The sequence below is a fragment of the Pleurodeles waltl genome, chromosome 8 (genome assembly GCF_031143425.1).
Source record: "Pleurodeles waltl isolate 20211129_DDA chromosome 8, aPleWal1.hap1.20221129, whole genome shotgun sequence".
NCBI lineage: Eukaryota > Metazoa > Chordata > Amphibia > Caudata > Salamandridae > Pleurodeles > Pleurodeles waltl.
Genome location: NC_090447.1, coordinates 639702765 through 639721435, shown reverse-complemented (window position 1 = coordinate 639721435; position 18671 = coordinate 639702765).

Below are 18671 nucleotides of genomic sequence, written 5' to 3'. Positions count from 1 at the left end.
GTTACTAAGTACTACACAACAAGAGTAGGGGTGGGTGGAACTTGCGGAGTTGTACTCCGCAGAATTCTTCAGTGTTGTATAAAAACTCTTTGATATTCAATGGAGTTCCCGCCTACTCCATGTTTGAAGTGTCTTGGTGGCGGGCACCATTGAGGGACTATAAACCATGCTTACATTAACATTCTCAAGGAGCTGGGGGAATCTTCTGATATTCAGTGCTTACAACATCTGCTCCCTTTGTGCAGTTCGGGTTTTGATATTCACAGGCCAATTGCAGGCCTTATTATTACACTGTAAAATGGGTGGATGCTTGTACTCTACGCCATGAGGTGTCCAGCAGAGTTTCTGCCAAACTCCGCACTCCAAGCAGGGTGGGGAGTAGCAAAACTCAGTGAACTCCGGCAGCAGAGCAAAGTTTACCTCCCACCTCTACTGTAAACGAAGAGTCCCCCACATGTAGCCCTTACATGTGTGCACACAAGTGGGCAAACATGTTCATGTGTAACCAGCTAAGTGTCCCTTTCCTTTACTGTGTCACAGTGGCCTTATCTTAAAAGGCAGACATTGGCGGTAAACAGGTACAGCCCATTTGCCAAGGGTGAGTCTCTGGGTGTTAGGCTCACCCACAGTAAGAAGGTAAAAATACAGGGGATCAAATAGCAAAAATTCAAGGTCAAGCTAAACAGTAAAACCCATTTTGTTACACCTTCCATCTGCATATTGATTTTTGGTATTGATTTTTAATATTTGTAGTCGAAGCTATATAATTGATAATCTGGAAACTCAAGTCCAACATTTATTATTGGAAACTGAAGAGTCTAACTGATTGTGGTATCAAAATAAAACTCAGTATAAAAATGTTGATGCTTGTATTGCATTTATGTATTTTTTGCAATGGCCTAGCAATATTTGAACATTTGTAAGCCAGTTTAGTAAGGATATCCGAAATATGTAATCTGTATGTTAACTTGCAATATTTGTAACTAAATGTTCTAAGAGCTGTATTGGATCTGAAAATGTCCTGCTTACATTCCTTTACTATATAGCAAATCCACTTTCATAAGATGGGATGCAGTTGGCTTTACCTGCCTGCTAGATTCTGTGACAAAGGAAATTACTTTGAATGCCATTCATGAATGGTCCCAGGTCAATATGAACATTAGTAGCAAACAATAGAGAATAGACGTTAGTGTCAAATCCCAATTTGTTCCAGAAAGAGTTCATTCATATTATTATTGTAGCATAATTTTAGCATATTAGCCAATATTTTACCTAACCCCTTCTCAAGAGTCACCCAAAGATAGCAACACTGTAATAATGGAGAAATATTAAGGTGGGTCTTAAAAAAAAAGTAGAGTGGAATATTGAGTAGAAAAGGGATTTAAATGGGAGGGGAGATTAAGGGTGTACTGTTTTGCATGTTTTAGGATGGAACATTTCTGGATGCAGAGGAATATACGTGATTTACAGCTTAGTTTGTGGCATTGTCCTTGGTGGGTACCCAGGCTGGGGAAGAGGCTACAAAGGGTTTGTAAAACAAATTGGGGTAAAACAGGAAGGAGACCTAAGGGTTTGATACGAATGATGTAAAGTATGATAGTGTAAGGGGCCTGTAAAAAAACAAATAAAGTGGGAGAGAGAGGAAGGCATTTGAAAAAAGGAGTATATCCGGAATGGAATTAAAATGTACTTTAACATTAGCTAAATCAGGAGTGGCAGCAGGGGTTAATAAAAAAGGAAGAAAAGTGGAAGGGAGAGTAAGGTTTGAAAATGTAGTAAATTTGGAAGGGGTGTAAGAAGTTTGAAAAAGGAGGAAAGTGGGAGTAAAGGGTTTGAAAAAAAAGTGGAGTATTTCAGTGCAATACGTTGTCTGTAAAAGTATAGTAGAAAGGCAAGAAATGTGGTAAGGGGTTTGAAAAAAGGAGGAAAGTGGAAACAATAATTTTGTGAAAAAAGGTGTAAAGAACACAAGGCTGAAGGGCTTAAAATAAGAAATAATGTGGAGTGGAAGTGACAGCGCTGTCTTAAAATGGAGTAAAGCGGGCGGGAGAGTGAGAGGTATGTTTAAAAAAAGGAACTCAGCAGCATGGTTTTTTAACATAATTAAATACAAAGAGAAGTGAAAGTAAAGGGTTTGTAAATATTAAGGGTTTTGTAAAAAAACCAGAAAGGAGTAAAGTTGGAGGGTGAGCATCACAAGGGATGTGAAAGGTAGAACAGAGGGTCTTAGAAATAAAATGAAGGGGTTTAAGTTGAGGACCTCCCTAAAAAGCCAGAAAATGAAAACCATAAATAAAGGAATTAAAGTTTGTTCAAGAATCAACCTGCAGAAAGTAATTCTAAACCAATAATTGGCAACGATGGTTCAGCAAAATACATTTATCAGAAACATTTTTTTCATATTTGGTTTACATCAGAATCGGATTAATTCCCTGGGGCCACTAGCGCTTGTTCACGATCATGGGCAACATTTACCAAATACAAACGATTTATGTATCTCTTTTATTATTTGACATATACAAGGAGGTTAGAGTAAGACGTCCTCTACCTATTCTTATGTTGCAATCTGCAACCATTATTCTTTCGAAATATAAATATGGACTGTAATAAGTGTGGAAAATAGTGAGCAGTAACAATTTAGAAAACAAATTGGTTGTTAGATGCTTTGCCAAATCATAGACACAATTATTTCCACTGCCAGAATGCCATGCTGGCTCTATAAATTACTTTAGCACTGGAACACCTATGCATTAAGTAATTGTTGATACAATTTGTAGCTAGCCCATCTGGCCCTGAGGTTTTGTAAGCAGACAGTTTCAGTGCAAATCACATTTATAGGAATTTCTTTGGTCGTGTTCGTTGCACTCCAGGAAGCCATCTGAACACATAGTAGAATTTTTTTTATTTAAATACATTTGGTCCAAAATATTTGGACCATTTAAATTTAAAAGAAAAACACAGTTTTACATAATTGTATAAATCCAATGAAATCGCAATATCTCATCATAATTCATAATAACAATCATTCAAGATACTGTAAAAGTCTGATAATCAGCTAACATATAAAATGTTTCAATAAAATTCTTACAACTACAAATTAAAGTTAGCTTGTGCAGTCTGAATTTACTCCTAAAAAGGTCCAGAATTCTTGTTAAAATACAGGAAAAGATGTCACATATAAATTAATAAAATCAGAGGAATAACAAAGTACATATCATAATAAAAAGATAAAAGAAAGAACTCAAAAATATAAATCTGATTAAAATCTCCCTCTGTAACCAAACAAAAACACAGCCTAAAGCTCTTGGGGCCTCTCTATAGAAATGAGCCTGCGACGCATACGCCAAGCCTCCGATAACAATTTGGTAACTGAGGAGGCAACCAGTGTGGATGTTTCATATTTACATATTCTGATAGCATTAACTCTATCCGACAGTAGTAGAATCAGTTCTGGGTGTTCCCAATAATGGGAGAGACCTATATTAGCCCGAGCAGATTTCATCTCCTGCAGCCATTGAATTCTAATCGGGCCCTGTGGAGTAGCTATAAGTTCCCTACGCCACCCTATATGGTTCAAGTTCGGGAGTTGTCCAAAGGCGGATCCAATAAGAAAGTGGTCTCAAGGCCGCTATGGTTGTAATACTGTTTAACCCTAAGTCGAGCCTGAGAGGAATCATTGGGGTACCTACCCCTAACCGGGAAACTTGTCTAAGGAAGTTGTTTTCTTTTGTTTGCAAAATATCCAGTCTTCTATGTAATCCCCATAGTTCTGCTCCATATAAGGCCGCTGCACGAATTTGGGCATTATAGATCTCGGCGATTGTAATCAAAGGAGAACTCAGGACCTTTCTGGACCTACGGACTAGGGCCCCACCTCTTTGACTTAAAATAAGTGCCCCTTTACCAATGGCTGCCTCCCATTTTCCAGTGGTTGATAATCTAATTCCCAAATAGTCAAACTCTTCCACTTTCTCCAATGGTATTGAATTCATTTCAATTTTAATACGAGGTCGTTTCCTCAGAGAGCTATATATCATAAATTTCGTTTTTTTGGCATTGACGTCAAGCCCAAAATCCCTACAGTAAGCACAGAATTGGTTAACCAAATTTTGGATCCCCACAGGAGATTTGGCTAACAGAATTGTATCGTCCGCATACAATAAACATGGGATTTATTCCCCTGCCAGTTTGGGCGAGTCGTTTATGCAATTCTCCAGATATCGGATACAGTTATTGATGTAGAGCAAAAAAAGGGTAGGGGCCAGAACCGGACTCCTCTGTTGATGGCCACAGGATCTGTCAACTCACCCTCCTTGCCACACCAAATTCGGGCATAGGTATTATCGTGAAGCCGGGTAATAAGACTCAAGAGACCAGCAGGAACCCCCATATTGGAGAGTGTTGACCATAGAGTGTTCCTGGGGATCAGATCAAATGCAGCTCTTAAATCTATGAAGACCACATACAGATTACCCCCCCTAAGTCCACATTCTTCCACTTAATTGCCAGGAATCTTAAGACTTGGTCAATAGTGCTCACAGCAGGTCTGAACCCTGCTTGCAGATTTGATAGGGCATTAGATTCCATGATCCATTCATCAAGGTGGCACAAAAGATGTTTGGCATAGATTTTTTGAAAATTATCCAGGAGACTTATCAGACGATAATTGGCTGGAATATTAGGGCAGCCTTTTTTTAAAATGGGGACTATCTCGGCCCCTTTCCATGAGTGAGGGATGGGGGCTCCAGCTGCGATTGCATGGCAGATTCGGTTGAGATAAGGAGCCCATATGTCAGGTCTTGTCTTGTATAGATCGCCCGGAATCTTATCAGGACCTGGAACCTTTCCCCAATTTAGTGAATCTATAGCGACGCTAGTTTCAGCTAAAGTGAATGAGATCGGGGTAGCGGTTTGGGATATTGGGACGTCGAGGGACCTAAAAGATACCTCAGGAGAACCTGCGTATAATTGGCCAAAATGCTCATCCCAGGTTGCAGGGAGAATTGATGTGCCATGTACAGAGGCAGAGTCTCCACAGTTTTCTGCTATTAATTTCCAAAACCTAGAGGTATCTTTTGATTTAGCGGTTTCCAAGATAGCTACCCATCTAGCCTCTTCCCAGCTTCTACGTGCCTTAATACATTCGATCTTATAATCTTTTCTAGCTGTTCTTATAGATTCAACTTGGCCAGTTTTTAAAACTTTCACAAGAGTGAGCTGTGCTTCCCTACATGAATTGTTAAACCACCGGGCCCGGCACTTTTTCTTGGTATTGCTAGGGATCTCTTTTGTGAAGAGGTGTTTTAGGGAATCAAACAGTTTACTATGGGCTGCTAAAAGCCTATCACCCTCATCGTCTTCTTTGAAATGCAGCATGCACTCCATTTGATTGGCAAGCAAATTGTAGATTGATGAAAGGTGCTCGGGGATGTAGTAACAAACTCCCATTTTAAACTCTGTCTATTATTTGATAAAACTAGCTGATGAGCATAAAGCTTAGAATGGGGTATCTCAAGTAAAGGAAATAAGCCTCTAGTCGATAAAATCAATGGGTCATGGTCACTCTCTTCATGCTCTTGTACTCTCATATCAACCATATGGCCCCACAGTCTGATGTCGAGGAGTATATAATCAATCTGGGTTCTAGTCCTTCCTCGTTTGAAAGTGGGATGCAAATTTGCATCAGAGCTGGAGCGACCATTACAGGCTCGAAGGCCATAAGTTATTGTAATATCAGCCACTAAACGGGCTGTTTTGCTCAATCTCGGCCGTTTGTTGGAGACTAACTGTGGAATCTCCCAATAGGCGTCCTCTTCCTGATATATCTCTTGAACCAGGGGATTGGGCTCAAATGTAATGTTAAAGTCCCCTCCGATCAGAAAAAAGTGAGAAATATTGTTTTTAAGTAAGCTAGAGCATTGCAATCTGCGAAGGAACACACACTCCTGTTATAAACATTGATTATTAGTAAGGATTCCTCCTCGCGAATCATTCGCAATAGGGCCTGTAGATCAGGGCAACCCCTGTCTATTACTACAACTTTACTTCTGAGGGAACTACTTAACCATATAAGTAGCCCTCCAGGAGATCTCCCAGAGGATGACTTTCGAGCTGGAACCCAATAACTTCTAAAACCTAATCTGTGATTGGGATCCGTCGCCCAAGTTTCTTGAAATAGACTTAATAGATGATTGTCAATGAATTGACCCCATTCCAGATTTTGCTTTCCAGCCCTGCTATATTCCAACTGAGAACTTTGGCAAAGTCACTGGATTTGGTATGTCTAGCTTCCTTTGGAGGAATATAGTTGCCTGTATCTGTATTGTCTTGTGTAGTGTACACTTCACAGGGTTCAGGGCCCGATAAAATCATATCTAATGGAGTATCTGAACAATAGAGCCCTGGATCCCTAGAGGCGGTTGAGGGATATGGAACCCCCTCCTTATTGGCTAAATGAAAAGTAATGTCAGGGGTTCCCTGATTATCAGGGTCCGTCAAAGGCAATGAGATTGCTAGAGTAGGAACATCAAAAACAGTATAATTAGTATGCTCAGAAACTAGAGTGTTGGAATCTTCTTCCCACGGGCCATCGCATAGTCAATCTATCTCCGAGAGTGACAGTGATGGATGTCTAAAACCAAGAGCAGGGCTGGACAGTGTCTCAGTGTCACTGGGAACTTTCTGAAACAATAATGGATGCCTATTCATGGGTGGCCGTGCTAATGGATAGACTGCTTGAAGTCTGCACAGAGAGACCATACCAATTTCTGGATACGGTCTATCTGCATTTAGCATGAGCTGCCGTACAAGGGCAGGGGAATCAAAATTGATGGCAATACAATCCCCTGTGCCGATCTTTTCTAGAAAACCCACCCACCCAACCCTTCTCACCATTAGGATTGAGGATGACATGGACAATGCGAACCCCACATTAAGATGCAACCAATGGATAACCTTATTTTTAAGCTCAGTGAAAGATTCCAGGGATTTGGTTTGGAGTACGGGCACATTAGAAATAACCAAAGCGTATGGGCATGACTCCGGGGGGAGTTGCAATGCTCTTATTTCAGCTGGGCCGGTGGACTGGGTCCTCTGCCAGGAACCCGAGAGGACATGATCACAGGTAGAAGTAAAAGTGCCAGTGCTAGGAGCTGGGTTTAACGGAAGGGATATCCTTTCTGGGGGATGGACTGGAGCCACCAGCGGAGAAATAATCGGGGTATTTGATACTCTGGCAGAACTGGATGGTTCAAAAAAGAAAGGCTCTTGCTCGTTAGGGCAAGTCGTCCATTAACACTAACCTGCTCATAGGTGGGGTAAGAATGGAGCGAGGAAGGTTGGGTATCTGAAGTAGTAGAGGGTACAGGCTTCTGGGTCTTAATAAAAAGTTCAAGTTTCTCCTCTATTGCTTGAAGGCGGGTTGCGATTGGAAGAAGCAACTTAGAGATCTCTTCTCTTATGAGAACCCTAATGAACTCATTGTACTGTTGGTCGCTGGTAAGAGGCAAGGAGGATAGATCCGTGACCTTAAGGGGGAGCTGAGTCGGATGGAGGGGACTCAGAATCCTGGTAGGTTTATTTAAAATGGCGGGCTCCCTACGTATCCTTTTGCCCTTGGGATTGGAAGCGATGGTAGTGGGGAGCTCACTCTTTGGAGGGCACCTAGTTGGCGAGATCAGCAAGGCAGGTGGAATAGGGTCATTTGGCACTTCACCCTGAGACTTCAGGAAAGTACTTACTGGGGAAGGTGGGACTGCTAGACGGCGCTGCACCAGCTCTATTTCTTTCTCTACAGCCACAACGGCCTTTTGTAAGAAGCCGTCTAGGGTTTTATTAGATCCAGGCTTCTCTTCGCCCCCCGCCCGCCGACGACCCATCTTTCTTGCTAAAGTCTAAGGGGCATATTTATACTCTTACTGTGCCGGATTTGCGTCGTTTTTTTTAAAATGCAAATCCAACGCAAAACTAACTCCATATTTATACTTTGGCGTTAGACCCGTCTAGCGCCAAAGATCTTGGAGTTTGCGTCATTTTTTAGCGTGGACACCTTCCTTGCGTTAATGATATGCAAGGTAGGCGTTCCCTTCTAAAAAATGACTCCGAGGCATGTGCGCCGTATTTACACTCCCGGGCAAAAATGACGCCCGGGAGTGGGCGGGTCAAAAAAAATGACTTCCAGACGATTTAGCGTAATTTTTTAACGCCTGGTCAGGGCAGGTGTTAAGGGACCTGTGGGCTCGGAAGGAGCCCAGAGGTGCCCTCCCATGCCCCCAGGGACACCCCCTGCCACCCTTGCCCACCCCAGGAGGACGCCCAAGGATGGAGGGACCCATCCCAGGGAACTTAAGGTAAGTTCAGGTAAGTATTATATATATTTTTTTGTGGCATGGGGGGCCTAATTTGTGCCCCCCTACATGCCACTATGCCCAATGACCATGCCCAGGGGACATAAGTCCCCTGGGCATGGCCATTGGGCAAGTGGGCATGACTCCTGTCTTTGCTAAGACAGGAGTCATTTAAATGGGGGTTGGGAGCAAAAAAAAATGGCGCTAATCGGGTTGAGGCGAAAATTTCGCATCAGCCTGACTTGCCCCATTTTTTGACGCCCAAGCTCCATTTTCCCCTATGCCAGCGCTGCCTGGTGTAAGTCATTTTTTTTGACGCACACCAGGCAGCTTCGCCAGCTAACGTCATTCCATAAATAAGGCGCCCGCATGGTGCTTTGGAATGGCGTTAGCCAGCGTTACATTTTTTGACGCACAACTGCGTTGGCGCAGTTGTGCGCCAAAAAGTATAAATACGGCCCTAAGAGCCTTGAGGTGAGACCCAAACTATAGGGAAACAAACGAAACCCTCTTGATACTGTTAAGAACCCCACACCATACGATGGTTTATACACTCCACAACCCCTGCCGCAGATGGCGGGCAAACAGAGGAACCCCCAAGAGCAGGAAGAAAGGGGGATGGCCCGGCCCGGACACCAATAGTCACTGCAGAAAAGTCTTCATGGGGCTGTCCCCGCCCCAGACACCAAGGACCAGTGAGCGAGGGGAGCTGGTTCCTGCCCTTACCTCGCAAAAAGTAATCAGGATCCTCTGTCCACAGAACCGGCTCAGCAGCAGGGAAAAAACCTTTCCTTTCAGCCCTTCGTGAATGGGGCATCAGGGGGGTGGCCCAGCCCAGCCTCTGTCAGGCGCTGACGGGTGCAGGACGGGCCCGCCCGGGCACCGCCCGTGCACGTCCCGCAGCAGCGGGAGCGCAAAATGAAATTTAAAGGGCTCCTGCCCTTTAGCCTCCCAGCGGCACCTCCTCCAAAAGCAGGGCACACTTCCCGCGGCAGCGGGAGCGCAAAATGAAATTTAAAGGGCTCCTGCCCTTTAGCCTCCCAGCGGCACCTCCTCCAAAAGCAGGGCGCTTGATACTGGACCTTAATTCAGTGACAGAACCCAACCTCTTGAGTGAGTGGATCGCAGGTCAGGTTTGGAGATGGTTAGGTCAGCGATTGTATATCATGATGTATATATACAATTAGGGGCATATGTATGAGCCTCTTGCGCCACATTAGTGTAATTTGTTTACACTAATGTGGCGTTAGGTTAGCAAAACTGCTGCACCATATTTACAAAGTGGTGCAATGCATGCTTTGCACCTCTTTGTAAATCCTTGCACCACATTATGCCTGTTCCAGGCATAATGTTTGCAAGGGGAAGCGTTCCAGTGGTAGGAGGCTAAGGTGGCACTAGGGGCTCTTAAATACGCCCCTTAGTTCTTCAACTAAATCACGCACATTATATGTGACTAAACCAGGTGGACTTATACAGTGCACCACAGAGCAGTTTCTCCACTGTGTCAAATTTCATGGCATCCCTTTCTACGAATCCGTCGTTTGCCTCCTACTATAAAGTATGTGCAGAAAGAGATATATTCACGAGTATTATCGCAGTAAAATATATTTTCTGTACTGCAGGTGAAATGTGCAATTATATGTAATAACAAATATGTCGCTTTTTAAGATGCGTTACATTATTTAGAAAGGCCAATTAAAATGTATTGTGCAGATGAAAATGTCAAGACTAGGCCAGCTTGATACTTTCAATTAGGTGCTTAACTTGTTTGTGTAAATTAGTCTTTCAAATTATTATAGAACTCTGGCCCATATTTATACTTTTTGACGCAAAACTGCGCTAACGCAGTTTTGCGCCAAAAAAATTAGCGCCGGCTAACGCCATTCTGAAGCGCCATGCGGGCGCCGTATTTATTGAATTGCGTTAGCCGGCGTTAGCCGACCAGCGCTGCCTGGTGTGCGTGAAAAAAAAACACGTACACCAGGCAGCGCCGGCGTAGGGAAAAATGGCGTTTGGGCGTCCAAAAATGGGGCAAGTCAGGCTGAGGCAAAAAAATTGTCTTAACCCGATTTGCGCCATTTTTTTTGGGCGCCCAGACGCCATTAACATGACTCCTGTCTTAGCAAAGACAGGAGTCATGCCCCCTTGCCCAATGGCCATGCCCAGGGGACTTCTGTCCCCTGGGCATGGTCATTGGGCATAGTGGCATGTAGGGGGGCTCAAATCAGGCCCCCCTATGCCAAAAAAAAAATAAAAAAAAATACTTACCACAACTTACCTTTTCTTCCCTGGGATGGGTCCCTCCATCCTTGGGTGTCCTCCTGGGGTGGGCAAGGGTGGCAGGGGGTGTCCCTGGGGGCTTGGGAGGGCACCTCTGGGCTCATTCTGAGCCCACAGGTCCCTTAACGCTTGCCCTGACCCAGGCGCTAAAATCCGGCGCAAATGCAGGTTTTTTAGTCCCGCCCACTCCCGGGCGTCATTTTTGCCCGGGAGTATAAATACAACGCATATGCATCGCAGTCATTTTTTAAGACGGGAACGCCTACCTTGCATATCATTAACGCAAGGAAGGTGTTCACGCCAAAAAATGACGCTAACTCCATGAACTTTGTCGCTAGACGCATCTAACGCCAAAGTATAAATATGGAGTTAGTTTTGCGTCGAATTTGCGTCGAAAAAAACGACGCAAATTTGGCGCAAACAGAGTATAAATATGCCCCTCTACCTTTTTCATAAGCGTCTCCTAAGCTACTATAAAAAACACTGCTGTACCAGTATCTTGTTGCCCTAGCTGCTCGTCGATTATAGCGAAAACTGAAACCCCTACCTTCGAATTCTGAAAATTTAAAGTGGAAATGCATTCATTTTGAAATATTTTATGCTCAAAACATATGTGTTTAAATGGAAAATTAAAGCTTGTGCATGTTTGTAATTCGAGTATTTATACCTAAAATATTAACTAATTTTTTTTTTAGCATTAGTTTTAGGGTCAAGGCTCAGAACGAAGGTAGGCTTACGCTTAGCATTAGTCGTAGCATGGGGTCGTAGCCTAAAGTTACTGTTAGCATTGAGGTTAGGGCAGAAAGTTAGTTTTAGGTACATCGTGAGGTATAGGTTCATTGCTAGAGTAAGGCTAGTTCGATGCATAGGTGTAGGTATAGGTAGCTAGGGCTTAAGGATACTTGTGATCAGAGTTTAGATTTAGTGTAAAGCATATGTTTAGAATTGGTTAAAAAAAAACATTTTTTTTATTTTGTGCTTTTCAGAATCCCATCTTCTAAAATGTCAATCATGATGTAAGAGGTTGGACATGCAAAATAAGGGAGGGACTAGGGTAAGCATCACTGGCCAGGCACTACACTAGAAGTAGTACTAAACTGCAAATGGGAGGAATAAAGTGACTCAGCATAGTGGTGGAGAAGAGGGAAGGCTCAGAAGGACTAAACTTGAAAGATGCTGAAGGAAACTTTTGGCAGAGAGGAGCGTCAGATGAGGCAGCATCAAACACCGAGGACAGTGAGAACAGAAGCTCCTGATCCAGCACAGATTAAGAACAGGAGGATGATAGAGAACAAATTTTACTCACACATTAGTGGCATGGAAGTTAGCATATGGCGACTTATAAACCTTTAATTAAAATCCTAACAGAGAAATAAACGCAAAATGTAATGTTGTGCATGTTTGAAATATGACGACATTGTGACCTCTAGTTCTTTTTGACATCACGTTTTGCCATGAAAGAAGTTGTGCATTTATATTCGAGTGAGCTACTGACATGAAATAATATTATAAGTATTTTTCTTATAAGAATAGTAGATATCAAATGATATTATGTATTAAATGAACATGAGTTAATCATACTTATATTGATTCAAATGATTTTATTAATGTGAATTAGATGGGTGCAGAGAAACAAATGCATGTTTAAACTGTTTCTAATGTCACAAATAATGACTGCAATTAAATAATTTGCTCTGCATATTGGATTTAAATTGTAAGGTGTGCCATATGATTTACATGTATTAATTGTATTAAGATGCATTTCGTTTTTTAGCTTCACTAGGCCTGAAGATTCATTTCACAGCAGTAGGAGAAAAAGTGATAATTCACTCTGTACCCTTTAACCTGAATTAATTCCTGGGTTGCTGATGTGTTGGTGAATGTCCTATAGTATTAAAGACAGAGAACGTGTTTTAACTAATAACAAATGTAACAGTATGTTCTAGCTGTCCAACAAGATAGGAAGCCTTATTAAATTCACATGAGAACTGTTAAAATCATCCTTTGCACTGTGGGAAAGAATCACAAAGTTACAATTCATGAACAACTGTTCCATTTTAGCAGAACTGTATGAATTCATTGAGATCCCTTCTCACACTCCCTGAGAAAGTCTGGAATAGTTGATGTCATCAATGTTTTTCCATTGGATATTGATAAACTTGAGCAGGATGAGCCCACATGGAGGACCAATAAGAAATTGGTGGTCATTTCTAGTTAGGGAGAGACTTTTGAAACTGAGAGCTAGTTCCTTCTGGGGGTGCATGTGGTCACCTCCTGTTCCTCTCCAAGTCTTCTGCCATTTTTAGCCTTAATGTTATGAGTTTCCTTTTAGTCTCATGTGTCCCGTTACTTATGCCGTTCAGCACTAATATGCCTAATAAATTCTGAACTGCTGACCAGCCCTATGTGCCGCCCATGTTTTGCACTGTCCACCCTGATGCTGAGAAGCTGTGAGCGCTCTGAACTGACAAATCTTTACTCCATGCTGTCTCATGAGGAGAGGTTTATCATTTGTAATGGTTTTTCTTTTTTTTACTTTTCAGCTTAGATGATTACTCCAGTGTACTTTTATAGTGAGTTACCCTAGTTAGATAATGTTCCAAATTATTTTGTCTCTTCTTTGTTTTGCCCACATGTGTTAGTTTGTCCCCACACATGCAAGTACAAATTTGTAGCAAGGAATTAATTTTGATAATTTACCGATGTTACCATCATCTGCCTTGAAATTTTGATGTGCATATTATAGCTCTGTTCATTTGTATTATTCTCTTGGAGTGTTTAAACGTATTGATGTTTACCCGTCAGGGTTGTTTTGGCAATTGTACAGCCAACAGGCTGGCGGTACAATCTGTCTCACTACAACCACTACGATGGTGGTTTCCCGGCATGGTTGTCCCGGCGGTTTTAATCCGCCAGGGCAGCGCTGCCCAGGGGATTACGACTCCCCTTACCCGCCAGCCTGTCGATGTAGAGACCGCCTTGGAAAGGCTGGCGGGAAGGGGAGTCCCGGGCCCCTGGAGACCCTTGCACTGCCCATGCACTTGGCATGGGCACTGCAGGGGCCCCCGGCACAGCCCCACCCTGCTTTTCACTGTTGCACGGCCTCAACACTGCTGGCGGTTGACTCTGTTTCTGCCCACTGGTCCAGCTGGGATGTCATAATGCGGCCAGCGGGATTGCGGCCACAAAGGCGACCGCTCGGCCAAGGTTGTAATGAGGGCCTAGGTCTTTTTAGTAGTTTTGGTCAGCCTATGGTTTTCATGTATGTTTATAACATTCCAATGTCTTTGTGGTTGTAATAAAGCTTTGAAGCGTGATTCAGTTTGAAGTCTCATTTTTGTGGTCAAATTGGTCATGGTGTTTACATTTGTTTGTTTCTCATGTTATTGATCTTTGTTAAATGAAACAGATTACCACACACCTCACTGAGTACAAAGATCTAGTCGACCTCTAGTGTAGGTGGGACAAGATCTGGCATCCGCCCAGAGTGTGTGCAGTTTCTGAACCGGAGGTAAGAAGAAGACCTCTGTGCTCTCCAGCATGTGCTTCAGCAAGGATGATGGAGAGAACAAGGCACACCTTTGTGAGGAGATGTAGGACTGGGTATGACCGGAAGTGCCCTGACAAGGCCAACAGAGCAGAAGTGGCACAAATGAGAAGATGAAAAACATGCTACTGGTTCAGAAGACTTGTGTGTAAGATGAGATGTTCTGATTTTTCAAGGGTGCCGTAGCTATAGACTTGCTAGGGACATGGTTGTGGTACCAAACAGAGAACACAGGGTCTCAAAAGAGCATTAAAAAAAGATACCCTGAGTGAAGGAATTAAGTGCATGAAAGCACCAAGTAATTTCTATCAGTGTGCAGAACCAGAATTACATTGACTATTTACTGGTTAAGGGTGAATTTAAACAAATTGATTGGACTCACACTTTATTACCCTTTCATTTTTAAGTGTTCTGTTGCAAAGAGATTGGATCAGAGCAATATCCAGGTCGGTGAGCTGATGGACGACTGAATTAAAGGAAACAGAAAGAAACCATTGGAAAGGAGCGACATTGTAGATAATGAAAGTGCTTTATGAAAAACATTTACCAATACTTTTTTAAATGAAGGAAATCGAGCAACCAATAAGAATACATTTTATACCTACACAGAAATCTTATTATTGGTTGTGACAGTGATGTTAGAAGTGTAACCTAGTTTTATTTCCCACCCCGTATCAATCAATACATTTAAAAACTATTTCACAGTAATAAGCTGAGAACAGTGAACTAGATACCCAGATGGCATAACAGGACAGGGGAGCTTTTCAAACAAATCTAAAATGCCAAGCTGCTCTGATTGCTAACAGTCAGCAGGTGCAGGATACAGCAATCGCCTGGAGGTCCATTACAAACGTCACTCAAAAATGTCAAGTTCAGTCTTACAGATGTACCAGCCAGGCGAGTAAAGCCACTAAAAAAGCGATGTGGCTTCATTTACGAGGAAATAGTGCAATGCAGTCCTGTAAGCAATTTTGCTGCACTGAGGTTTGTCATTTCTAAAATGCAGGGATGCGTATATTTACCAGAATACGGCGCATCCATGTGTTTTCCCCCCAACTGGTGCTAAATCAGCTGCCTAGGGCCAACGCAGCCTCTCTTGCTCCATGGTGCAAGGAAGCCTGTGTTGCGCAGGTGATTGTTTATGTGCAATAAGGGACACCTTCCTGCACAAAACAATCATTAATGGCGATGAATGCAGCACACATAGAAAGAACAAAAGACGAGGAGAAAAAAAGTATTTCTCCTTGTTACACCACTCTAACACCACCCCTGGGGAGGCGTTAGTTTTTGGCACTGCCTCAGGTTTATGTTTCCTTGTAAATCTGCAGCAGTGTCAAAAAGCAATTGGTGTTGCATGCATTGCACAGAAAACTGCATCAGGCGGCCCATATTTACAAGGCGGAGTTAAGCCACAAAAAGTGGCTTAATGCTGACTTGTATAAATGGAGCAGGGCACAGTGCCACCAGAGTGACACAAAAAGTGACACTCCGGTGGAGCAAGGGGCTTGTAAATGAGCCCCATAGGTTACAAAAATTTGATTTCTAGATCCACTTACTGGAAACACAAGAAGTTGAGTTTGACAACAACCTAAAGAAGGAGAGTATTATGAATTTGTTTTCATTAACCTTTATTAACTTTGAGTAAGAGGCTACAAATGAGACATGGGCACCTGAACGGGGAAAGTAAATAGGTCTATTACTGTTCAGGGATCTACAAGCAGCAAATCAAGTGACTAATCCTGACTGGGGAACCCAGACTTTGAAGTTGAAAAATCTGTATTGGGAAGATTGGGATGGAACTCTGAAGTTTATCAATAAGAATGTAGAGGTCTAAAACAGACTATGAGAGAAACTCCCAGGTCAGATCCATATTGTAAAGGATGAAAGATTTAGGAGACCATTTCACAAAGCTACTAAAAAATAGATATTACCTCATTTACTAGGAAATAGTGCAATGCAGTGCTGCAAGCAATTTTGCTGCACTGAGTTGCGTCATTTCTAAAAATTCAGGTTGGCTAATATTTACAAGGCGGAGTTAAGCCATGAAAAGGAGCTTAACGCCAACTTGTAAATATGGAGCATGGCACAGTGCCACCGGAGTGACACAAAAAGTGACGCTCCCGTGGCGTAAGGTGCATGAAATGAGCCCCATAGTTTACAAAAATCTTGATTTCTAAATCCACTTCCTGGAGAGACAAGAAGTTGAGTTTGACAACACCCTAATTTGACTCTAGTTTTCACCCTCATTTAGTTTTCTCTAGAGTTCTTGGCACCCCTACTCCCAACTCTTACTGCTAATTTTGTGTAAACTACGGTGCTCAACACTAGGGTTAGACCCTCTAAACCGCCCTAAATGATAACACAACGTTATCCAACAATTATCTCAAAATGTGAAGGCACACGTATAAATTCATCAAAAATATTAGCCACAGCATCAAATCATACCAACTAATTACAAATTTAAATCCGTAATAAGTAAATTGTGCATTTAATTAAACTCGAAAATCAGCAGTCCAAATTATACGTTACTTCAATGATTCTTTAGTAGTCCAAATTAAACGTTCCTTCTATGATTCTTTACAATACCAAGTTCATAGTTCCAAAAACATAAGAGTTTTTCTTTAATCCATCCGGTCTCAAAAAGTTCTGCTGGTTATCCCATGCATTGACTTGTGTATCTTCACAACACAATCCTCTTTAGTCTCTTACTTATCCGTCCTCATTATTCTCTCACTTGTCCGTCAACACGTGTTTCATCCGGGGAGTGCCCATGGACTTCCTCAGGACCTTCCAAAATAATATACCCAAAAATAATGTATATAAATCAGCATATACTTTACACACCATAACCCATCCTTAATGTTATATCCATGACTTTATGTCATATAGTGGGAACTTTATAAAACATCCATTCTTATCTCACAGTACAGTCCCAAACAGTGATGATTTTGATAGCACAAATTAAATTATAGTGATAAACACTAAAATCCAATATAGGTAATTAATTGACCATAATCTAAATAAAGTAAGCTAAGTCATCTGACAGGGTGTTATTCAAATTAAACTTGTTCATGTATTCCCAAGTATCCATTAAATAAATGACATAATCTAGGTCTTGATTACACCACTCAGTACTGAAAATTAACATCACAATTGAAATCAAGCAGATTACATTGTAATGAAATTACCCTCACCTAATGGTGTGTTTCTTCAACAGTACCTTATCAGCTTCAGTAGGCTTAAATTGTAGCTAAAGTTAAAAAAAGAAGAGAAATTGTATTTCTGGTCATCGTATCTTTAGTTTTATCACAAATATGCAATATAATAATCGCTTTTATTTGTGAAGCTCACCTCACTCCTTAAGATATTTTTGCCTGTGCATTATATGATTCCGACTTTGTTTTTAACAACATCTGTCATAATGAAAGTTGAAGTCAGCAACTATTCTCTATCCACTCATTGTCTCCAAAAATGTAACATAAAGATTCACCATTTAGGCTTACCTATATATGTTTTCTGTTGGCCGCGAGTCTGCCAGCTGACTAGCTTGTTTTCTCCAAACCGAGTTCACCCGACTCGTCTTAAACTGTGCCATTGATTCATAGCAATAGACAACGGACTACAGAAACGTCTGTGTCCGTGTTAATAAAAATAGAAAACGGACTAATCCTCATTCATATAGTTTTCCCGTGATCGTGTGAATACTCGCTTCTCTAACCGACTTCAGATTTTTACATACTTATCCTGCGCATTGATACTATCCTTATATAAAATATATCCTGCCTGTAAACAGCACCATATTTCTATCCACTGAACTATTTTTAAAAATACCCAATAGAAAATAAAATTATAAGAATGTGTAATCAAGACTACTACAACCAATATACTAATTAAATTGGTAAGATCTCTAGTAGCGGAAGCTACAGAGATTCTTATGGGAATTTTCTTACGAAACATAAAAGAATAATCCTTAACTTGAATTACGGTTAAATAAATATACTCTCGAAGCAGTACCAGACATTCCATAACAGAAAATATTCTGAGTGTAAAACCAAAATATCTATCTTATCTAATTATTATGACAACATATTGTCAAACCCTATTCATATCCTATGCATATTATTTCTGCCTTTATAACTTAACGTGTGATTCTATATTATTCCCAGGCTGTTTTGAATATAATTCTTCTCCTTATATTCATTTATTGATCACCAAGAAAATATTCCATCTCATAGTCTGTATTTAATCCTAGTTCTACAGCCCCTAGTCTTATGATCCATGTTGACTCTCTTCTACTTAGGGCTAGTTTCCTATAACCTCCTCGTGGATTTAGTCCACAGTAATCAAAACCAAAAAATCTGAATGTTTTGTGACTTCCCTGTGCTTCACATGCTTTCATATGTGATGCTATTGGATATCTCTCATCTTCTTGCCTGATTGCTCTCCAATGCTCAGAAATTCTAACCTTAAGAGGGCGTATCGTACTGCCTACATAGATT